At 39.5% G+C, this 24,351-nt stretch overlaps 1 protein-coding gene across 4 annotated transcripts in view; it reads right to left on the bottom strand.

Moving 5' to 3' along the window:
* Nucleotides 1-24,351, bottom strand: part of WASF3 (WASP family member 3) — a 116,921-nt gene that overhangs the window by 49,995 nt on the left and 42,575 nt on the right. For 2 of the 4 annotated variants that reach the window (XM_017537528.2, XM_017537525.2), the window contains exon 2: nucleotides 19,916-20,006. The exons of 1 other annotated variant lie outside the window; for it this stretch is intronic. The gene's annotated coding sequence lies outside the window, so the exon portion shown is untranslated. Of the gene's footprint in view, nucleotides 1-19,915; nucleotides 20,007-21,138; nucleotides 21,247-24,351 lie in introns of all 4 variants that reach the window. One more of the 4 variants, XM_037741695.1, reaches the window with a different exon arrangement.

The raw sequence follows: 24,351 nt of genomic DNA on the forward strand, positions 1-24,351 counted from the left end.
ATAAATAAAACATCAATTTTCTATTTAAGGAGTTTATAGAGTTTCAAACCTCCTAATCATATAACCAACCTCATCTTCATACAATACTAGAAAATTCAATGACTGGAATATTTTCATTTTAACAAGATTATTGATATAGTTTGGATGTTTGTCCCCTCCAAATCTTATGTTGAAATGTGATCTCAGGTATTGAAAGTGGGAAGCTTTTGAATCATGGGGGTGGACAGCTTGGTGCCATCCTCCCAGAGTTACTAATTCCAATAGATGGAAAACAATTCACCCAAGAGAGCCCTCTTCAAATGCAAACCAGCCAATCCAGAGCGCACACACCTATCACCTCCTCAGTGGGGCTCTCACACTCCCAGCCACTACCCACCTGTGAATCGCCCCATGGCCAACTTATTAGACAACTAGAAACAGTCCCCAAGCTGAGAGCCCACTGAAATTATTCAAACCAGCCAATCCCGAGTCTGCTTGCCCTGCTTTGTCCACTCCTTCCCACAGAAACCACAGTAAAAACTCTGGCCCACAGTTCCCCATCCCTATCTGCCTCCTGGTGGACCCTGGGCTTTCTATGTGGCCCTGCATGGTGTGGTGTGCCCCCTCCTCTTGGGAACTGTGAGTAACAAGCTATCTTTTCTACGGCAGTTGTCTCCTATCTGTTGCCCTCACCACACCTCACATTTTCTATAAAAAATACTCTATTTTAGAACAACAGGGAGCTCTGAGTGGGATTTGGAAGGGACAACATGTCAGCACTTCATTCATTTCCCCATTTACCATCCCAAACAAACTGTAGGAGTCACTGTGCCTGGCAGAGGCAGGACTGACAGTTGTCTTCTTCCTAGATTAACTATAAGCTACTTGAATTTGGGACTGAGTCGATGAATTCTGTGTTCCCCACAATGCCCTGAACAGTCCTTGACAACCTGATTATTTAAAAATTGTTTACTGATTGCACAGCCATAGACATTTACATATATATTTCTCTTTGGCCTTCTCTTGGGGTACTTCATATATTGTTGTTCCAGTATTTCAGCTTTGACTAATTAATCCCTAGCCTTCATTTATCATGATCATTAAACCTCTATTTGGAGCTCCTATGCTTGTATAAATGCAAAAGACAACAGAGAGAGGCCATGCTACCTGTCTACAATTTCAAAAAAGAGAGTTCTGCAGCTCTTCTTAAAAGTTCTAATCATGTGGAGTAATGATTTTTATGGCTTTAAAATTCAGTGTCAATTACCTGTCTTCGTCAGTTTAGTGGTGCTATAACAGAGTACCTGACACTGGGTAGTTTATAAAGAAAAGAGGTTTATTTGGCTTATAATTCTGGGCAGCTGCACCTGGTAAGAGCCTCAGGCTGCTTCCACTCATGATGGAAAATAGAACAGTGAGTGTATGCAAAGAGATTACATGGTGAGAGAAGAAACAACAGAAACCAAGGAAGCCAGACTCTTTAACAACCCACCTTCACAGGAAGTAATCCATTCCCACAAGAGTGTGAACTTACCCCACAGGGAAAGCACTAATCTATTCATGAGGGATCCCACCCACTAGGCTACACCTCCCAACATCGCCACACTGGGGGCGATGTTGGGAGGTGTAGCCTACTGGGTGGGATCAAATTTCAATTATCAGCTCTGATGGAGACAAACCACATCCAAACCATAGCAATACTCTAACAAATGTATTTTTCCCCCAGACAGCTTTTATCTTCTCTAACACTAATTCAATTTTGAATAAATTGAAAAGCAAAGAAGAGTCAAAGGAAAAAATGTGGGGTCGGTGATTACCCTTGAAAATGCTTTGCAATTACAAAAACAAACATTTAATGAACTAATCCAGTTAGTCACCAACAGAATACTTATACGTCTCTTGATTCCATTATTGGAAGAACTATGACCCATCTGAATCATTCTTCAACGTCAGTCTGTCTGTGAAGAATAAAACAATGATTGCTAATGAAATGTTTAGGGACTATTAGAGGTTATATGAAGCATTCGTGTTAAGTCTGTAGTCTGTCCAGCTTTTCTGGGAAATGTCTCAATTTACAGAGAGACAACCTGGTTCACATAGCTGTGAACTAGATTCCAGGCACAGCTGAAACTGGGCCAGGGTCCTTCCCTAGGAATTTGGAGGTAGGACTATGCGATCCAGCTTGCTCTGGCTGCTCTCTCCAAGTATGGAAATGGGTAACTCCCACCACATCAAATGGAGAATGGCAAAATTAGTCCACAGCAAGAAATCTGAATGAAATAACTAAAAAAGTTGGCAAAGATGAGTTCAAGACAAGAAATCCCCGTCGGCTCTGCCGAATCTCCCTTACACCTCACGGCAGACTAGGAGAGCTCGCTCACACTCAACCTCCACTCCTCCCCACTGGAAGGGTCAGGTTTGTACTATGATTTGATGGCTCTTTCAGCCTCCCCAGTTTCTACCCCCTTTTTTTTTCACATAGGTGGCATCCTTAATCAAATCCCATAGTTGTGATCATCTTGGTGTCTGTTGCTCAGACCCAGACTAACCCAAGCAGCCCTGAGAATGATCTGAGAAAGCAAGTAGTGAGATAGGGGGTCTGGGACATGCTCACAGACCACTCTACAGGAGAGAAGGATGCCATCCTAACTGATAGGAGGGTAGTCCCTGGCACAAGTCATGGCTCAATTGCTAAAGATTACACTGATGGTGACCTGGAAAACGTCCTCGTGAAGGGATACGCTTCATGTCCAACGCAATAATGCAGATTCAGCAGAAAAATGCCAGAAAAACAGCAGAGCTGGCTAGTAACTGCTAAAGTCGTACTGATGCCCTATATAAGGATAATGGGAGGCTGAACTGCAGTGAACAACCAGTTAACAGCTAAGTGTGCGGGCAAAAGGGCCTTCCTAGCGGCTACAAAGTGGTCTTTGCCACCACCTGAATTGGACGGGCAGACACAATGGAAAGCTGTGGGTTTCTAATTTCCAAGGTCCAATTGTGAGAGTAAGAACTGGAAATGTTTAAATCTCAGCCAAGGCAAATAAAGTATGCAGGTCTGGGCTCTGAGAGAGAAAACCTGGCATTCTGAAAACTGGGATGGGGAATTCTAGATGAATGCCTATGACACTGTAGAGTCCAAACAACCTACCTGCAAGTCCCCAGTCAGGACCCTCTGGGCTTGCACTTGGCTGAGCTGGAAGCTACTGCAGAGGCCTCTCCCCTACAGGGCAGCAGGCACCCTCCCAACACCCCCTGCAGGCATTACATGCAACTCTTCTTTCTGGATGCTAAGTTGACTAACAAAACGCGATTTCCAGCAACAGCCTAGCTGTGACAGTGTTGGGCCTAAGAGAAGAAAGAGGGCAATACTGTCATGTTGACTGGACAGAAGAGCACAGGGTGGCTAGCACACAGGAGGCCTTGGTAAGACACACATGCTCCAGAAACAGGCAGATAAGCCCTATGAAGATTCAGGGTATAGCAGCTGCAGTGAAGTTGTGGGGACCCAGTGGTCAGGGGTGTGCTGGGATATCTCCTCCTGAGGAAAAGACAATTTGCCATATCTTGCATCCCCACTGCTTTGGAAGCCCATTGCTGATTAGGTTGGGTTCTGGGGCAACACACCTGGGATATGGCTCTGGCCCACAGACTACATGACATGGCAGCTGCCAGCTTTGAGTAGGGCTCAGAGCAAGAAAGGACCCTTCAGCAGGTCTAAGCTGTGGTACAAGCAGCCTGGCTGCTAAGGCTGTATGATCCAGCAGACCTCAGATGGTGCAGAGATATTGGTGGTAAAAAAAATCAAAATAAAAGAAAAATTTTAAAAATAAGGAAAACAGGACAATATGGAGTTAGTGACAAGCTCCAGCAGGAGAATCAAATGCAAGGCCCTAGGATTCTGCCATCACATCAGAGAATTTAATGTCCTTTGAAAAAAAGCCTTGGTATATTACCAAGACCTGGTAGAGATCATGGAGAACCAGGGGTCCAGGCATGCAAAGCTCTCCAGAATTAGCTAGGTTCTATCAGTCAAGTTATTAATTCAAACTGGCAGCAGCTGACCATAAAATAGAAATGGGACATTCAACATTGACCCAGAGTAGAACCACAGGATACAAGTGAGTCCCACGAGCAGGAAGCCCAGACCTCCAAGTCACCCCCGCAGCCGTAATGCCCCTTCCCTTTATGTGTCTAACGTTACACAGGCAGCAGACCCGTATATCCAGGAGAAGGAGGAAGGAAAGCCTGAGCTTGTTTTTTCAGATGGGTCAGCTCAGCACATGGGTGTTAGTCAAAAATGGGCTGTGTGTGCTACAGCAGTATTTGGGATTGCCCTCAGAGATAGTGGAAAGGAAAATCTTCCCAGCAGGTGCAGCTGTGGGCAAGACACCAGTTCATGACACCAGGTAGCTTGATCTGAAATGTGTGCAGATGCTGGGCAGTGGCCAACAGCCTAGTTGTATGGTCAGGGAACTAAAATAAAAGGAACTGGAAGATGGAGGACAAGGAGATCTTGATAAAAGCCATACGGGTTGAAATTTGGGAGTGGGCATAGTGTGAAGACTTCTGTATCACTTGTTAACCCCACTGGAAAGTTTTTAACCAAAAGAGACATTCAACACAAAACAGACAGAAATCCACCAGGCTGCATCATCGACAGGTCCATCCAGAATCATCAGCCCGATGGACCCCATACATCATCGCACCTGAGCAGGGGACCCACTTTACAATGATGGATGTTGAGTGTGGGCCCATCGATGGGATTCAATGGTCACATCACATATCAAACCACCCAACAGTGGTCCACCCCACTGAACACTGGGCCAGCCTTTTCAAGGCACACTGAAGCACAAGCTTGCGAGACACTCTGAAAGGATAGTCATACTCTACAAGATAGTACACTTATAAATCAGAGGCCTCTAGATGGCAGTGGGACCCCAAGAAGGAGGACATATGGGCTTAAGAGCCTAGGGCCGGAGGCAAGAAATGATCATCACCAACAGCCCAGGGGAACTTTATGCTTCCCATTCCGCACCAGTGGACACTGCAGAGCTGGGGGTCTGAAATGGGGCAAGCAATTACCAGGAACAAGGCAAAGGTCCCACTAAACTGCAAGTTCTGGATGCCACCATGGTACTTTGGACTCACATTACTAAAGACCATGAAATGAAAAGAGGAATCTCCATACTGACAGAGGAAACTGACTTCAGCCAGCAGGAAGGGGTAAGACTGTTCATGCAAAGGAGGCAGGAAAAAGCTCAGGTAATCCATTCAGGATCCTTGCAAATGTAATCCCACCTTGGCATCTCCTCCCGAAAGGAGCCAGGTAGCTTAATTATCTACCTTAATTTGTACTTCCTGTGCTAATTCTCTGTGTGCGTGTGACCTCACACATGTACAACACCTGCTGACACTTCCTAGTGTGTCAAACCTCTTACTGCAAACTCTTTCTCATGGTAGGGGTGGGATGTTGTTCTCTACACCTTACTTTGGAAAAGTTTCCTTGTAGAACAATATTATGTTTTCTTCTGCTATGCCCCTGGCACAAGACTGGGGTTCTAATTTCTCCCTAACATATTTGTTTGTTTTCTTACTATTTGGAGCCCCAGGCAGATGGCAAGCTATTTCTCAGGATTGGTGAACAGTTTTTCTACCCAACTTTTACAGGATTTGGCAACCCTTTGAACATCCCAGCATTTATTCTGAGGTCTCAGTTCTAGCTCATTACATCAGGCTGGCCCAAAACACATTTCCATGTGTGGGTGGCATTAAACCGTAGCCTCTAGCTCTATGTATCCTTCCTCCAACTCTCTCAGCTCCTAACACCTAGGGAAGATTTCTGATTTGTTCAAGTACGGCAATGTTTTAAAATACATATATATTTTAAATATATATATAGATACCCACACACACATACACACGCATACACACACACTTGGTTATACTCTATCCAACACGTGTATGTGTTTATAGCAACTTGGGTAGCTAATTTTATTTCCTACTGTCATTTGTGAGGATTTTCTTAAGAATTCTTACCTTGGTTTTAGTCATCCCTTCATTACTGGAACACCTACCACATTTCATGTCCCCCAGCCCACCCCAATGTATCCTCAAATGTATTCTTAAATAGTGACACATTTAAAACTCTGACTAAGTGAAAAACGAAAAAAGAGAACCATACAGATACTGAGGATATTAGTTAGAGGAAATAGGGTAGACAGTGTCGCATGCAGAGCAATGAATGAATGTATACTCCACTCTGATTTATTTATTACCCTATGAAAATAACTCCATGAGTCCCTGTGCAGCAATTCTAGTTACACCTTCCTTGCCTGCCTTACAGGTTGTTGAAAGGCTCACATGAAAATAAAATTTTTAAAGTGTACTATGTTGACAGTAACATAATTTTAATTAATTTTATACCATTACCAAAATAAGACACTAAAAAAGTATCTTACTAACTTTTGCCCTCTAATTTTATTTCTCATACAATTAATCTAAACCTAAATTTCTCCTCTAATTTTACATGTTGTACAATTAAATGCCTGAATACTGGCATTGACCTTCTCCAATCGGTACTCTTCCAATTAAAATCAAATGATTAAAGAATTTCAAAATCATATCAATGTGCTTTCTACTTTCTTGGTTATACTCTATCTACATTTGTATGTGTTTATAGCAACTTGGGTAGCTAATTTTACTTCCTACTGTCCTCAGAGAGGAGCTGTTAAAGATGTCAACAATAATTGTATATTTGTCAGCTTCTCCCCTGAGTTCTATCAGTTTTTGTTTGTGTATTTTAAAGGTCTGTTGTTGAATATAGCCACATATTTAAGATTATTAAGTCTTCTTGGTGAAATGATCCCATTATCATTAAGTGATGTCCCATTTACCCCTAATAACAATCCTTGTTTCAAAGTCTACTTTGATATAAAAGTCATTTCTTACTTTGATTAGTGTTTACAAGTTTTTTCCTTCTAATTTTAACCTTTCTGTGTCTATGTATTTAAAGGGAATTTATTTTAGACAGCATATGGCTGTCTTGCCTTTTTATCCAATTTTACAATCCCTGACTTTTAACTAGGGTGTTTAGATAATTTACATTCAATGTAATTGTTGATGTGGCTGAATTTAAACCTTCCAACTGACAAAGATTCTTTGTTTGGCCAAACTTTAGTCAGGCTTCTGCACCTTCTGCTAGGCCCATCTGTGCATTTTTCTCTGTAAAATTCAGTTTCTAGCAAAGACCCCTGCTAAATGTGTTTAGCAAGAACATCCCCTGCCATCCTCAAAATCTGTCTGTCCTCAATATCTCATCAGGCTCCTAACTGTCCACCATCCCCCAGATGACATGTGATCACCCTGGCTATCTTCAGCAAGAATCCTCTTAGGTGTTAGCCAGAATTCTCCTAACCCCTGATGTGCTCCTCTTAGTACTTTTCTATCCACTGACCCTCTCACTGATCCTTGGCTGTAAGTCCCCACTTGCCTATGCTGTATTCGGTGTTGAACCCAATCTCTCTCCCCTACTGCAAGATGCTGTTGCAGTGGCTCCTCTACTTTCTGCAATGCTCCTGAATAAAAGTCTTCTTTACTATGCTTTAACAAGTCTCATTAAATAATTTTTTTCTTTAACACATCCTGCTAGTGGTATTCCATTTGTCCCTTCTCTTCTTTGGTCCAAAAGCTCTTTTCTTCCTTCTTTCAGTTATTTTTTATGATGTCTTTTAATCTCCATAACTGGTTTTTATTCTTTTTTTTTTTCATAGTAGTTGCTCTAGAGCTTTATATACATTTTTAGCTTATCACATCTACCTTCAAAATACTTAACTACTTCATGCATAGGGTGAGAACACTGTAACTTTAGAATAATGTGATGGTTCATTTTATGTGTCAACCTGACTGGGCTAGGAGATGCCCAGAGCTGCTGAAACATTATCTCTGGGTGAGTCTGTGAGAGGGTGCTTCTGAAAGAGATCAGCACTAGAATCAGTGGACTGAGTAAAGATCCACCCTCACCAATGTGAGTGGGTATTGCCCAATCCATTGAGAACCTGAACAGAACAACAACAACAAAAAAAAATGGAAGCATGAATTTTCTCTCTCCTCTTCCAAGCTTTGACATCCAACTTCTCCTGCCCTCAGACATTGGAGCTCCTGGTTCTCAGGCCTTCAGACCCCAGGGCTTACACCTGCACCACCTTCCCAATCCCAGGTCCTTAGGTCTTTGGCAATGGACTGGGAGTTACATGATCAGCTAGGCACAAAAATTACACCACTGGCCTTCCTGGGTCCCATTTGTGGATAGCCGATCGTGGGACTTCCCAGTCTACATAATTGTGTGAGCCACATTCGATGATAAATCTCCTCATATATCTATATAACCTATACGTTCTATTTCTCTGGAGACCCCTAATACAAACAGTATATTTCTATTTTCTTCTTCTATGCTTTGTCCAATGTTGTCAGATATTTTACCTTTTATGTTATAAACCCCGCATTACTATTGTTTTGGCTCTGGACAATTACCATTTAACATAATTAAAACTAAGAAAAGAAAACATATTTATTCTCTTGTTTCTTCTTTTACCATTTCAGGGTTTCTTCATTTCTCTGTTTAGATTCTAAATGCCATCTGATGCCCCTTCTGCCTAAGAATTTCCTTTCATTTCTTACAGCGCAGAGCTGTGGCAATAAATTCCCTTAGCTTTTGTCTGAAAAATTCTTTGTTTTGCATTTAATTTAAAAAGATATTTTTTGCTGGGTATAGAATTATGCACTGACAGAGTTTGAGCTTTCTTTTTCTTTTGATACTTTAAAAATGTTATTTCACTGTCTTAATAAGACTTTCATAAACCATGGCTGCCTCCAAGACTTTCCCCTTTATCTTGGGTATTTCAGCAACTTGATTCCAGTGTTTCTAGAACTAGGAGGGTTATTTAAAAAAAAAAATACTGCTTGGGATTCTCTGAGATTCTTGGATCTATTTGTCTTATTGTTTCCCGTCTTTCATTAATTTTGAATAATTCTCAGCAACTATGCCTTCTAGTATTTTTTCTAGACAATATCTTCTCTTTTCCTTCTGGGTTTCCAACTACCTGTGTGTTAGACTACTGATACGATTCCATAGTTATTAGATGCTCAGTTTTGTCATCCCTCCCTTTCCCCTCCTCCCTTTCCTTTTTCCATGTCTCTTCATTTCACTGTTCCTTTTTGTATTCTGTTGATTTAGCTTTAATTGATTACTTTCTCAGCTGCATCCAGTTTGCTAATAAACCCAATTTGTGTTTACATTTCCAATTGTTTTCATCTAACTCTTAAAAACTTGTTTCCTTATCTCTGTTGATATTTTCTGTAAGTCCGTGTGTATGGTCCACCTTGCTCAATACATTTTTCAATATATTCATCACAGTTATTTTTAAGTTCTCATACCTAAGTTATCTCTGAGTTTTTTTCCATTGATTGCTGATTGCTTTATCTCTTGATTTACAACAGGTCATTCTTTCTTGCCTTTTTGTCTCATAATTTTGTGCTGAATGCTGGATATCATTTGTAAGGCAGTAGAGACTAGGTAAACAGTATTTCTTGTCCAGAAATGAATTTGCATGTTCTTCCAGCAAGCCATTACTAAGGTGGATTGAGTTGACCTACTCAGTGTTTGACGAAGACAGCTGCTATTATTATCTGTTACACCACAGCATCAAAATCCCCTAGCCATGGGCTGTTGTCTTGTGCCTAGTGTGCTAGACGTTTTTTCAGTGTTCCTGGCCTACCTTGTAGTTCCTTCACATTTATGTCACAAAGGCAACACAAATTCCTCCTTACATTCTTGCTCTCCAAAGATGACTGCTATTGCTCTGTTACTAGGTGCTAGGCTCCTTGCTCTCCCTAGCCCAGCCTAAACTTTAGGAATGATCTGTATACCTAGGCCTCAGAGTGGGGCCTTCTCAGTATCTGTGCCTCTCTTCTCCAAGGCAACTAAACTGCCTGATACTTGTTCATCTTGGGCGTGAAAGAGTTCCTGTCCCTCATGCCACAGAAATAGAACTTTGCTTTCCATCAGTGAAAGATCATGAGCCTAAGAGGCTGTCCTGCTTTTGCTATTACCCTTTGTCCCAGAAGCAGAGGATACTGCTGGTCACAGGGCAGGAAAGAGGGTTTCCTAGACCTCTGCCAGAAGTGGATCTTTGCTGAATCCTGCGTGCTAGAGGGTTTTTTTGCCCTCCCAGAAGCTTTGTCATAGGAGAGAAGGTTGTGGGGAAGCAGGCGCTACAACATGCCTGTCTCTCAGTGGCAGCTGAGATTACCTCCCGTAGGACAGCACAATCAAAAGAGGTTCTGTCTAGTCTCCAGGCTTGCTCATAAGCTTTCTTAAGAGTACCCAGTGGAGGGCTGTAGAAAACAGTGTATGAATAAGTGTAACCTTCCCTTTGTATCTGGGGTACCTGGTTATTCTAAACTGATGCATTAGCCCATATTCAACCTTAAGAATGTATTACAATTTTTGCTGAATTTTTCTTATGCATTTCTATGGTGGTCACTTGTTCCCCCTGTGCTCTGCTAAATGTGAAACAGTTCAAGTGTCCTGTCTACTCTCAGAAGGGCTTATCGCTCTTTGGGATTTAAGAAAAGTTATTGCTTTGTAGATCATCTGGCCTTTTTTCTTTCTTAAAATAGATGCAATGTTCTCTTACATCCTAATTAGAAGAGAAACTCCACCTTCATAGTAAGAACAAGGCTAACATACAAACTTCTTTTGTTAAGACATTTAACTGGTAAGTATTTTCACAAGAAAGAAACAGTAAACAGATTTTTTTTTAAAAGATGGAATCTCACTTTGTCTCCCAGGCTGCAGTGTAGTGGTATAATTTTGGCTCACTGCAACATCTGCCTCCTGGGTTTAAGTGATTCTCCAGCCTCAGCTTCCAGAGTAGCTGGGATTACAGGCACCCACCACCATGCCCAGCTAAGTAAACTGATATTCTTGATGAGTGAACATAGGAGTACACTCTTAAAAATCTGTGTGTGCAGACCCCAAAGTGAGCAGACTATTTTGGAAAGAAAAGAACACCATCACTACTATGTTAGCATGGTAATAGCTTTCACGCATAGAATACACTGCAATGGGGCATATAAATTAAATTGAAGCCCACAACTGTGATCATTCCCCACTGCAGGAAGGGTTCATGGAATGTAGAGTAACGTGTTAACTGTCTAAAGTCATTATATATTTTAAAACTATATTACTGGTAGTTAGAACTAGTTGACTGTACAAAATTAATTCACCAGATTTTGTGGTGGATTTTTCTCTCCACTATGCAGCCATTAAAGATTAACCTTTGAGCTTTCAGAACATCCACAGTTTGCAGAACCTGACAGTGTTAATGATTCTCTCTTCTAGTCTTTACGTGCTGGTAACCTTTGCTCCGATTGTTGCATGCCAGGCAATTAGAGCACAGTGCCTGACAGCACTAAAACATGTGGTACAGACTATATTATACGCACAAAACTACATGTGTGTATACTGCATATGTTTGGCTTTTTAACCATGTTTACTTGTATGTATGAGTTTTGCCCTCAGAATGAAAGTGACCCAAGCAAAAGTAGCCAGGGCCCACAGAGTCACACAATGCTGGCCCAAGCCCCACCCCTGACCTTTACCCTCAGTGTGCCCTTTTTATTTTGGAGAACAAGGGCTACGTCTGCCTGCCTCCGCTTTACAGCACACTGCTTGGAGTCAAGTGCCTACTGACATCTCCCAGAAGATACTCACTAACAGGACATTCCCACCACCAAAGAAACTCCTCACTGGGCACACCGCCTACACTGCCTTACCACCTCTTTTTAAAACTTTATTACAAATTGTGATTTGGGGGAGGGAAGGAAGAAAGACCACATAAAATTTAATCAACAGCTTTTCACTGGGATGAAGGTTTACATTTTGCTCTTTAGAATGTGGTCTGTATGTTTCCACAGAATGGGAGATAGAAAGGTAGAGTGAAGCAGCACTGGAGTAGGAATTGGGGAAGTGAGGTTCTGGTCCAAGTTCTGCCACTAGCACTACACAACTCTGTGCAAGTTTCTTCATCAGGGTGGGCCTCAGTTTCTTCTCTTGCAAAACAGATTTGCTCTCTTGGGTTCCCTCCAGCTTGGGCATGCTTTGTTTTCTTTCAGTTAGACATTCAGCTGGCTTTCAGAAACCACCATATCAGATTCACCTACTCTCCAAACATTCAGTGTGTTTTCATTGTGCTTTAGCTAGTAGAAATGCAAAAACTGAACAAACAGAAACAAAACAAACCCCCTTCCTCAAGATGCTAATGGTTTAGTGGCAGAGACAGACATATAAATCAAGTTACAACACAGTGTGACAAGCACATTAAAGGTATTTCTCATTCCTGGAAATTAAAACACAACTAGAAAGACTCCATTCTCAGTGGGGAATGCGGAGATGACACGGCATCACAAACCCTGCAGCATCCTGCCCAGCACCTGGAAGCTACCCAACAAATGTCTGAGGATGAAAAGAGTAAAGCTCTCCGTCAAGGCTTAAAAGCAGCATTCCACCATTTTAAACCATCACTTGGCTTTTGCTATACAGCTCAACAACTAAATAATAAGTCCCCCAGAAAAAGGCAAATTTGTGTCTACGGAATAACGTAACGAAAAACCTTTATCAAGTACCTATTTTTAGCGGACATTCTGGGACATAGTTTGTCTTTTAAGAGCCACGAAATGGCATCTAAAGATCCTTCAGGTAGAAGCTAATACGGTTCTAGGGATTAGCTTCCTAATGAAAAGACAGGGATTAGAAGTCTAGGACGAGATTTCTTTCCACCAGGGTTTCACCATTAGCTCCTGTGTCTTGCAGTTTCTCTGTTGTGGGAAGAAACCTCGAAGTGAGTAAAAGTGAAGAACAACAATCTATCATGGGTGGGGATACAGAAGTGGCATGTGAGCCTGTGAAGATCAAGCCTTTGGCCTCCCCTGCTCTTCTCTCCTAGGCATGGAGAGGGTAAAGGGGGCTCTCTAAAAAAGCTGCTGTTCTATAACTCACCACCCTCCATGTATCTATGCTTCAATAAATTTTTACACTCTGTATTATGTTCATTTTAGTTCAGATTTTTAAAGTTAAATAAATTATTAAACTCCCATTAGACATAAAATATTTTAAAAACATACCCATATTTTATTTCTAAGTCCCTTTAGGACATGGTTTCCATTTAACTAGATACTCGAACATGCAGGACTGAAGAATACGTTTAATAGTTGAACCTGCATCTGTTTTATAGTCCTTTATTGTGCATAGAATAGATTTTTATTCTGATGCACATTACTAACCCAGGAACCTCCAAGGTGCTTCGACCAGGAACTATTTTACCTTCCCTGCTTTGACCAGCCGAATAAAGTCAGCTACTTAATAAAAAAAAATTTTTAGATCAATGGAATCTTGCAGATCTAGCCTAACTTTATTTTACAATCAAAGATTACAGCAAAGAGACCCAAAATCTCCTGCATCCTGGAGTAGACACTAGAATCTCAGTGTCTCAATTCCACCGGTGCTCTGCCCACCACACCCCCACGGTAAATGCTTCCTACAAGTCCCATTTAGAAATATGCCAGTAAGCCAAGGCTACTTCATTTCTGTGTCTACCAGGATAAAAAGGCAGCCAAGGAGGGGAAAGTAATCCTTGACTTCTAATACGATATTTCTTTTCATTCTCCTTCCCTCTATCCCAGCAGGTCCCTCCCCATTCTTAATGCTCTAAGCACCTGAACATCTGCCGTGAAGACTCAGCTCTGACCAAAAAGGAGGTGGTTTTCATTTCCAAGGTTCCTTTTATATTGAATATTTTCTTATTAAACAGACGGTTTTGTCTGGTCCTTCAACTCCTGACACTGTCTTGTTGCTGACTGCATGCATAAGCTTCAGATCCCCATCTTATTCTGTTTTGTATTTCTGATACACATGACTTTTTATAACATGACTGCCCTTTGGTTAACCATTGTATTGACCCAGATATTTGTATCCATCCCACTTCCCCAGCCAAGAATGTATTCCATCCAGATCTCTGCAGACCACGATTCAGTATAACATCTGGTAAGTCAAATTCCATTTGATGTCTGCCAAGAAGCTGTGTGCATAAGACTAGAATATATACCCAGCCTCCAAGGAGACTTACAGAAATGCTGCTGTGGGTAAACTAAGGAAAATGACAGTTTAAGGTGGTATTTCAGACAAGGAAGGCAATCTCCATTTCCTTGATTTGGGATTAAATGTAATCTACTTTCCATTTAAGGCTGCAGCATATGCTAAGCATATTTCTCCATTAAAATGAGACACTTATAAGCAGGTTGTATATGGCATGTGCGTATGTGCATAACCTTAGCTCATTTATAGGAAATCCTTTCAAAAGTTATATAATTTGAAATGGAGGATTAAAGAAATAGAATCTAATAAACAGAGTACCTAGACTAGCTTTCACCTTTGTTTCAAATCCATAGAAATGATGAAAAAGATGTACATTTAAAATATGTGCAATACTACAAGGACTACAAATGGTAACCTCCAAAGTTGAAAGGCAACGAGATGAGATTAAAAGAAGAAACTACAAGCCAAAAATATGACAGGAAGGACTATGGCCATCAGATGTGTGGTTGGAGAACTATAATGAAAAGATTCAGGCAATTTACATCAGAGAAATACAAATGGCAGCCAACCGTCAAATTGTCCTTCAAAAGAATTATATTTAATAAAATTAGAAATATGCATACTATTGACCCTAGCATTTCCATCTCTCATTTGGAGAAACATTCTCACTTGTGCATAATAATTTATGTACAAGAATGTTCATAGAAGCACATAGCAATAAACTAGAAATGACTACGAATAGGGGAAAGGCAGCTGTTAAAAGAAACAAGATAAATATATACGAAGTGACCTCTAAAACACAGCAATGACTGAAAAACACAAGATTCAGAATTACAGTATTTCATTTAGTAAGAAGTACTATGTAGTCAGTCCTACATGTATATGAGACAGACAGGGAGAAGGAGAGAGGGGGAAAGAAAGAGAAAGAGAGAGAAAGAGAGTGTGTGTGTGCGCGCGTGCGCGCACATGCGCACGCGCGTATGCATGCAACAGAGAGAGAAGGAAACAGCTCAAATTCATAATAATGGATTACGTCTAAGGGGAGAAATACATAATAATGGATTACCCTAAGGGGGAAGGCACAGAGGTGAGACTCAAAAGGTACTTTAATTGCATATGTGTTTCAAGTTTTTAAAAGATGTATACATTCAGGTGTTATCTGCATAAACAATATGATTTAGTAAAAAAAACTGGAAAATACTGGATATATCAATAATGAACCATTACAGGAAAAAATTATAATAAAGTCATCAATGGACAGAAAGGATTAATTTTCTTAACAAAAAAAAAAGGCACTAATGGTGATTATGGCCTTCCAAATAATCATAGTAAGTGTTAATGGGCGAATTCACCTATTAATGGCTAAGACTGTATTAGTCCATTTTCACACTGCTACAAAGATACTGAGACTGGGTAATTTAGAAAGGAAAGAGGTTTAACTGACTGACAGTTCCACATGGCTGGGGAGACCTCAGGAAACTTACAATCATGGTGGAAGGCAAAGGGGAAGCATGGCACCTTCTTCACAATGGAGCAGGAGGGAGAATAATGTAGGAGGAACTACCAAACACTTATAAAATCATCAGATCTCATGAGAACTCACTAACACAAGAACATCATGGGAGAGACCACCACCATAATTCAATTACCTCCACTGGGTATCTCCCTTGACACTTGGGGATTATAGGAATTATGGGAATTATGACTCAAGATGAGATTTTGGGTAGGGACACAGCCAAACCACTTACAGAATGTGCCAAGCACTGTTAAGAATTTTACATATATTAACTCATTTAATTCTTATAAAATGAGATAGAAAACTATTAATATTTCCATTGTATAGGGAAGAAACAGGCACCAAGAGTTAAGTAAACTTAGCCGACACTACACAGCCAGTTTATGCAGTGCCTGAATTCAACCCCAGGCAACCTGGACTCAGTTCATGTCCTTATCACTCACCGAACAGTCTCCACTGAACAAAACAACACACAAACTGAGTCATTCGGATTTTTTAAGATAAATATTCAAGAATATATCTAAAATGAAATAACTAGGAGTGAGAAAAGTGAAGAGATTAAAAATATACACCAGGCAAATGCTAACAACAAAAGGGAGTCAGACTCTAAGACACAACAGAAACTCAAGGTGAAGGCAACAAAAACAGATGGAGAGGAAGAAACATATATTTAATTGGTTTAAAAAAATTAAAAATGACAATTATGAACTTTTATTATCCTTTTGCAGAAGACTCAACATACTTTTCTCAGAAACCAACAAAAAACAAGATTTGAATAATAATACAATTAACAAGTGTTAATTGATAGTTATTTTTAAATGTTATACATAAATGTGAGAATGCCTATTTTTAAAACATACGGAAAAGTTGTAAGAAAAAAAGCTATGAATTAGGTCACACACAAAAGTTAATTGCAATTGCACAGAAAATTGCAATCACACAGTAAGTACAATACAATCAAATTAGAAATGAACATGTAATAATCAGGGGATGTGTTGGTAAATTGTCTCCAGCATTTTCATCACTGAATCTGAATCTGGCCCTGTTCTGGCTTCTGATGTTGGAGTATTTCAGGAAAGGCTTTTGACTATGCCCCAGGGACGCCGAGTCAATACTGAAAACAACTGGAATGGCAGATGTCCAGCCTCCAGAAATAAAGAGTTGACCATCGCAGCCATGCAAACATATTCACTAATTAAGAATCTTCTGTCCTGAAGGGGAGGGGGGACCACCTCACACGCATTAACTCATGTACAGCCCCCCAAACAGAGAATACAAATTAAGTGCCCTGACAGAAAATGGAAGAAAAGGAAGAAGGTGACAAAGACTATCTACTTTTATAGGGGTTGGGGAAAGTGAAAAATAAGAACAAAAAATAATCCCATTATCGCTCCCAAAAATTTCATTCTGGAGTAAAAAGGAAAAAAATGCTAATAAAATAAAAGTACAAATCATATATCTGATAAAGGTCTGATACAGAATATATAAAGAACTCTTGAAACTCTATAATAAGGTATCCAATTTCTTAAAATGGCACAAGATTTGAATAGACACTTCACTGAAGAAGTTATGCAGATGGCAAGCACGCACATGAAAGATGCTCAACAGCATTAGTCATTAAAGAGAGGCAAATTCAAACTTCAGGAGATACGACTGCACACTGATGAGAATGGCTACACTTAAAAAGATTGTCCATACAGAGTGCTGGTGAGAACGTGGATAAACTGCAACTATCATCCACTGCTCAAGAGAATTAAAATAATTTTTGGAAAACGGTTTGCAAGCTTCTTAAGAAGTTAAGCATACACTTATCACACGTTCCAGCCATTCTACTCTTAGGTATTCACCCCACACACACAAAAAAAGCATAGGCCCGCATAAAGACTTGTATATGAATGTTCTTGGAGATTTGTAAGAGCCAAAAACTAGAAACAATCCAAGTGTCCATTAGCAGGTGAATGGATAAACAAACTGCATTACATCCATAGAGTGAGATACTATTCAACGATAACATGGAATGAACTACTGATACATGCAACAAGAGAGCTGAATCTCTATGCTGAATGAATAATTATGCTGAATGAAAGCCAGACAAAAGGCTACATACTGTATTATTCCAGTTACATAACACTCTAGGAAATATAAACTAATCTACAGTGACAGAAAGCAGACCAATGGTTACGTGAGGGTAGGACAGAGACGTAGAAGAAATGACCAAGGGCCATGAGAAAACAGTGGTCACCAGTTCAACTACAGTGATGGCTTCATGAGTGTATACGTATTTTAAATAATTTATCAAATTATATATTTTAAATAAGCATAGTTTACTGTATGTCAATTATTCTTCAATAAAGCTGTTTAGAAATGAATCTGTGGAGATAGATAAGAGTATGACAAAGTAGGAGATCACCGAACGTTTATTTAATATGTACATTCTAACATGAAGGTCAAGTAAAAATAAGTCAACTGTTAGCCACACACAGGATTAAATATCATGATAAAAGAAATGAGACAGGAAAGACACATTTAGCAACTAGACAGGCAGAGCTCCAAAACAGTACTTAATAAAAGGCCACCGCTCATGGGCATAATACAAACAGCAATAGAAATATCCCAAAAAAGTACTCCTCCTAGAGAATTCCCTCATCGAAGAGAATCTGCCTCCCAAGCTAATCAGAGTGTGTCACCTACGACAGTCTGAACACAGATTGCACTTCTTCAAGTGACCTGGAAACGTAGCACGGCAGCCAAACAAGCAGATGGCGTGGCAAGCAGACGCCCCTAGTTCCTCAAGAGCTGAGATCTGAAAAGCCTCAAGTCCTTATTTTAAATATGAAAGCAGTAATATCTGCCTGGTTATCTCAAAAGGCTGTGGTGAGATGACACACCTGAAAGCCCTCCAAAAACTATGAAGTGGAACACAAATACTAGACAGTATTAGTGTTAAAAAATAAATGCTTATCTGACAAAAAAAAATTTAACTATGTCCCCTCTTCACATTAATTGGATAGGAAGTGAAAGAAGCCATTTATCAGAACTACAATCAGCCTCTAACCCATCATGACATACAGGAAAAGCCCAAAAGCTATTTAACTTTTATTTTCTAATATAAGCATTTAACACTATAAATTTCCCCTTAACGTAGTGCTTTAGGTGCATTTCATACATTTTGGTTACGTCATGCTTTCATTTTCATTTGATTCAAGGTATTTTCCCTAGTAAGCTCCTCTTTAACCCATGGGTTTTCAGGATGTGATCACTAATTTCAAAATATTTTGGAATTTCTTGGATATGTGATACCAACTTCTAGCTTAATTAAATTGTGGTCAGAGAACACAGATATATTCCTGAAAAATTACCTGTAAAGTGGAACTATGGAAATCAAGTTCAATTTTCCTATGGTAAATTAATATGTAATGATATGCCCAAGGTCAAGGTGAGCTAGGATTAGAGATCAGGTCTTCCAGCTTCTGGTATAATATTCTTTCTTCTACCTTATGTTCTCTTTCAATACCATCTTAAAACCAAAAGACTTGTTAATCTCTCCCTATCCTTCCAAAAGAAAAAAGAAAGAAAGAGAAGGAAAATTCCATATTCATCAACTCATTTGATTTTTACTATTTCATAAATCAGGCAAGACAGATGATAGTATTTTGCACATGAAGAAAGTGAAGCTCAAAGAAATGACATGGCCTGCTAGTCTGCTATGTCTCATTACTCCTCAATTACCCCTTAAAATTAGAGCAAGACAGCTCATTGAAATCCATAAATAATTTAAAAACCTCATTTTAGCCACTATTCTAATTACCACCACCTCAGTTCAGAGTAAATTATAGTAAAACTGACTAGGTTTAAGTTTTTAAATCTTGACTTCTCACACCCATTCATTATTAGCAAGATTCAGATAGCAAAGAATTGGTTAACTCCAGGAAAGAAAAAGTAAATGGGCAAAAACATAGGGAAGAAAACTGAGATCTCCGCTTAATAAGTCATAAACTACATAATCATACTTTTCACGCAAAAAAAATTAATATGGAAATGAAGAAATCAAGTTATTTTTTTTCTCTTTCAAAGTCACAAACTATTGATTAGGATCTAAAGCACTAAAATATTATCTGCTGTTAATATTTATTAAAGCATATTAATATTAAATTAACATTCAAAAATATTAAAATATTTTATGCTATTCTATTTTTAATTAAATTTCTAAACTATAATTATACAGAAATTAAATGGCTTTAAGGGTAAAAGGCACACATTCTTACCATATACTCGTTGACTATGGGTTGCAGAAATTCCCCTCAAGTAGCATCACCACTTTGGCTCAGTTATCAGTAGTAGTAACAGCAATCAAAACTAAAAGTATAAAGAAAAGAAAAAACAAATTAGCAGTAGGCAAAATGCATTCAAGTCTTCAAGAAAGTCTTAAATTCAAATTTCACATTTCAACAATTTCAAGGAAGCTCTAATTCCTGAACTATTTTTTAACTAGTTTAACTAAGGAACTAATAAGGTGTGTGAAATCCTGTATAATTCCAACCCCCTATCCTGGAAAAACCTCTGAAATTAACTTCAAGGACTCACCATAAACAATGGCCAAAGGGCAGAAAAAGAAAAAGTCAAGTTTAAATGTATTCAACTAAACTACTCAATTCAGTTACTCAACAACACACATACTTTAGGTTTTGTTACTATCTCCAGACTGAATCAAATAACAGTAATCATTCACATAACTGTACCTAATAAGAGCATTTTTATCAATTTTTCCCATAACAATATTCAAATTCAATAAAAGTCTTGGTAATCATTTTATAAATATTCTAATAGTAGGTGCAGGTGTAAAACAGTAACACATTTAATAACTGCCAAACATACCCTAGAAAGTGTTTCCAGGACACTGGACAATAACAGCAAGGCTATAGAGCAAACTGGTCAGTGCTGTGTATCAATGTGCTAGAGCTATAAGGTAAAAAGAAACATGATATAGTTTCCTACTCAGAATTATAATTTACTTGGGAAGAACACACACAAGAAAATTTTAGTGAACAGGCATCCATTCACTCAGCAAGACTTTAACAAGCATCTTGTAGAAGTCAGCCCCTCTTTAAACGCTGAACACATAAAAATGAATAAGAAAATGCCTGTTCATGAAGGTACTCACAGTCTTGTGAGGGTAGCAAATAATGCAGATAATTTTAATAAGGTAGAAACAAGAAAGCGAGGGCACAGTGGCGCAGAAGTGGGGTAAGGTGCGGTTTCGGGAAGGTCAAACATGGATGGGAGGAGCGAGGCTTGGGAAAGAAGGTCCAGGCATGAGAAGGCAGAAACTGCGCCATTTCATTATGGGAGAAAAGCAACTTTGAGTCTACTAAAAGGAATTATCTGAACCCACATGAATTCTACGTAGGCCAGTAGAATCTAAGAACCCACACAGTTAAGACCGCAACCACCCTTTTAACAGTTAAAAAAAAAAAAAAAAAAGAATTACCATTCAGCGATACTCTATTTTATACATCCTGTTTTACTTATTTAAAACTAAAGCAGCACACAATTTTCTTCTCTTCCTTCGGAGCAGCTGTAAAGCATGTTCTTGATGCTGAGTAAAAGAGAAAAGTGAGTTTTTTCCTAAGTAATCTGCATAAGTGATCACCTTATTTCCAAATACAGAAAACTATCCCTGAGTTTAGATTATCTAGGTTGAATTTCACCTCTACTAGATCAGCTGATTCAGCTTGATGATTCTGAGTAAGCAGCACTATACATTTCACTTAAGAGATGGTTATATCTAGCTAATTGTGCCTAAGGAGAAGGAAAATGTCCAGCATCGTTTGTATTTTCTGGATGACCATTATGTTTAAGAATCACGTGGTAACTCTCCCTTTGTGAAAAATTACGAATTTTCCCATTTGTGTGAAAGGCTATGGACTTATTATTTTTGTTATTAGTTATTACTCAGTAAATGCTTTACTCAGGTCTAAGCATAGAGCTAGTATCTCATATACACTAACTTAGTCCTCAGAGGCAGGTAATATCTCCATTTAAAAATGAAGAAATTAGGATCAAAAGTGAGTTGTTTAGGATCACACAGCTAGGAAAACAAGGAATCAGGAGGAGTGTGGCTGGAAAGTAACTAACTGTTCTTGCCGGGTGCTGTGTGGCTCACACCTGTAATCCCAGCACTTTGGGAGGCTGAGGCAGGCAGATCACGAGCCCAGGAGCTTGAGACCAGCTTGGGCAACATGGCGAAACCCTGTCTCCACAAAAAAAAGAAGAAAGTAAGCAATATCTGCATTAGATTGTAGATAAAGGGCATTATTACTATCCTCTTGGACATGGACACATGCATTTTTCTCTGCTGCTGAGCTGCTAACATTCCTAACATAAGTCAGGAACCATAAAAGTCTTGAAGAATTAACTAGACTTTGTGAATACATAGGTACACATTTGACAGTGGAGAGCATATCAGTAACTCCTTTGAAGTCACAGGTTAAGGCTGCTAAGTGGAAACACAGCACCTCTACTAAGAGGTGCAATACTGGCCAGCACAGGGAAGCATGCTTCTTTCCATGTAACACCATCACTCTAATTCTGTTTCCATCAATGGCTACACTCTGAATGGTGCTGACAGTGCTCTCCTGTGGCTACTGTCCAGGAGCAGAACTGCCCTGTAACTTCCTGCCTCTCGCCTTGCATCCGTTATGCTCCTGTCGGAAATTTTGTCCTGTCGTCTACCTTCCAGGTATCCAAAGGTCTCTTGCCCTCAAACTGCAACCTGCTATGGCCTCCATCCATCCATGCCTCTACCTGCTCAATAAACATGTATATATGTGGTTATGTGTCAGTCACTGTGCATGCCCCTACCCCTGGAAAAACCAAAGCCCAATCCTGCACTCCCAAGAACCTTTGTCCACCAGAAGAAAAGTCCGTAAACAAGCAGGTAGCATTCCGTGGGACCAGCGCTCTAACTGGTGTATGCAGGGATGCACAGAGCACAAGGGAGAAGGTGGCTGCAGGTGGAGGGGCAGCAGCAAGGACAGCTTCACAAGGCTGGTCACTGAATTTAAGCCATAATTCAGATTACAGATGATGAAGACCTAAGCTAAGACAAGGAAAGGTTTTTTTAAAGGGAACAGATCTGACAGACATAGGTCTCAGGAGATTAAGCGGGATGGGGATGCTGAGATGTCCCCTGGAGTCAAGGTAGTGCTCTGAGGCAGTGCTGTCCAAATAAATGTCCTGCAGTGATGGAAATGTTCTACACAGTGACACTGTCCCACAAGGCAGCCTCTAGCCACAGGGAACACTGGATCCAGCTTGAAACGTGGTTAATGTGAGTGAAGAACTGAATATTTTACTTCATTTTAACTAATGTTCATTTAAATAGTAACATGTGGTCAGTGGTTACTATGCTGGACAGTACTCTTCTAAGGTTTTTGGCTTGACATAGTTGTATTGAAAGTGTTATTACCAACATCTGGGGAAAAAATATTGCAAAGAAAAGCATATAGACACTGTAATATTTGAATAATGAACAAATCACTGAATAGAGGAACAAACTGGGTAATCTCTAAGGACCTCTCCCTGCTAAAATCCCATCACAGATGTACTTATCCTTGGGTTCCAAATAATGATCTCAATATGGTAGCAACAAAATGTAACCTTGCTGTCCCTAGGCCTAAGTATTAAAATACTGCTACTAAATAAAAATTATTTATACCATTCAGGGAAAAAAGAAAAGAAAAATGACATCATGAAACCACAGAAGTCCCAATTTAAGGAATCATCACAGACCAAAGTCAAGCCAGGAAAAATAACTGCTTAGTAAAAAAAAAGTATTTTGCCAAAAAGAAGAGGGGGAGGAGGGGACCATGCAGCTTTATGACAGTCAACATCAGTGCAGGTGATTTCAAATACATTACAGACCATTCACCTCAACAACAGCTCACTTCATTCAGTTTACATTCCTCTCTAGTCTGATGAGAGAAATGACAGTTTATCTCATGAAATACACAATTTTGTACTTTAGGGCATTTTACTAGGTAATAAAATTTTCCCTAGTAATATGTCCTTTAATCTTATTTATCCACAACAACCAAATCAATATGAAATAAGGAATTCTGCTATATGAAAACACTTAACCTGAGAACAGGTTGTATCTAAATGATTCATTGTTAATCTACCAATATTATCCTAATCTGATTGTATTTGGATTTACTATTTTGGTCCTTGACATCTCTTGTAAGCCTCCAAATTCTAGCTTTCCAGAAATGAGAAGCTAGCTTGAGATATAGCTCTATTTCCCTACCGCTTTTCCCAGCCTTACCTCCTAAATCAGGCTGAAATTCTATGTTCTTCTTTTCACTTCTATTGATGAGATTACATCATCAATGTTTTCAACTAATCACATATAACGTTCTATTTATGAGACTGCAAGACACTACAGAAATGTAGCCTAGCTTCAGAGAAATGTACCTCATAAGAATGCCAAATATAATTTTTTTAGTAAAAAGCATGTCTAGCATAACAAGATAGCAATTTTGGTGTTTCTCCTCTTTCTTGGACTCTCAGGTTGACTTTCTGAGCTTCAATACCCCATTGCTAGAACAGTCCCACACCTTTTAAAGTCAAAGCCAGTATGAACACATTTTAGCTGACCCCACCATACCATTCAACACATAACTAACCTCTTATAGAAAGTGAA

This window comes from Cebus imitator, unplaced genomic scaffold, assembly GCF_001604975.1.
Source record: "Cebus imitator isolate Cc_AM_T3 unplaced genomic scaffold, Cebus_imitator-1.0 Scaffold103, whole genome shotgun sequence".
NCBI lineage: Eukaryota > Metazoa > Chordata > Mammalia > Primates > Cebidae > Cebus > Cebus imitator.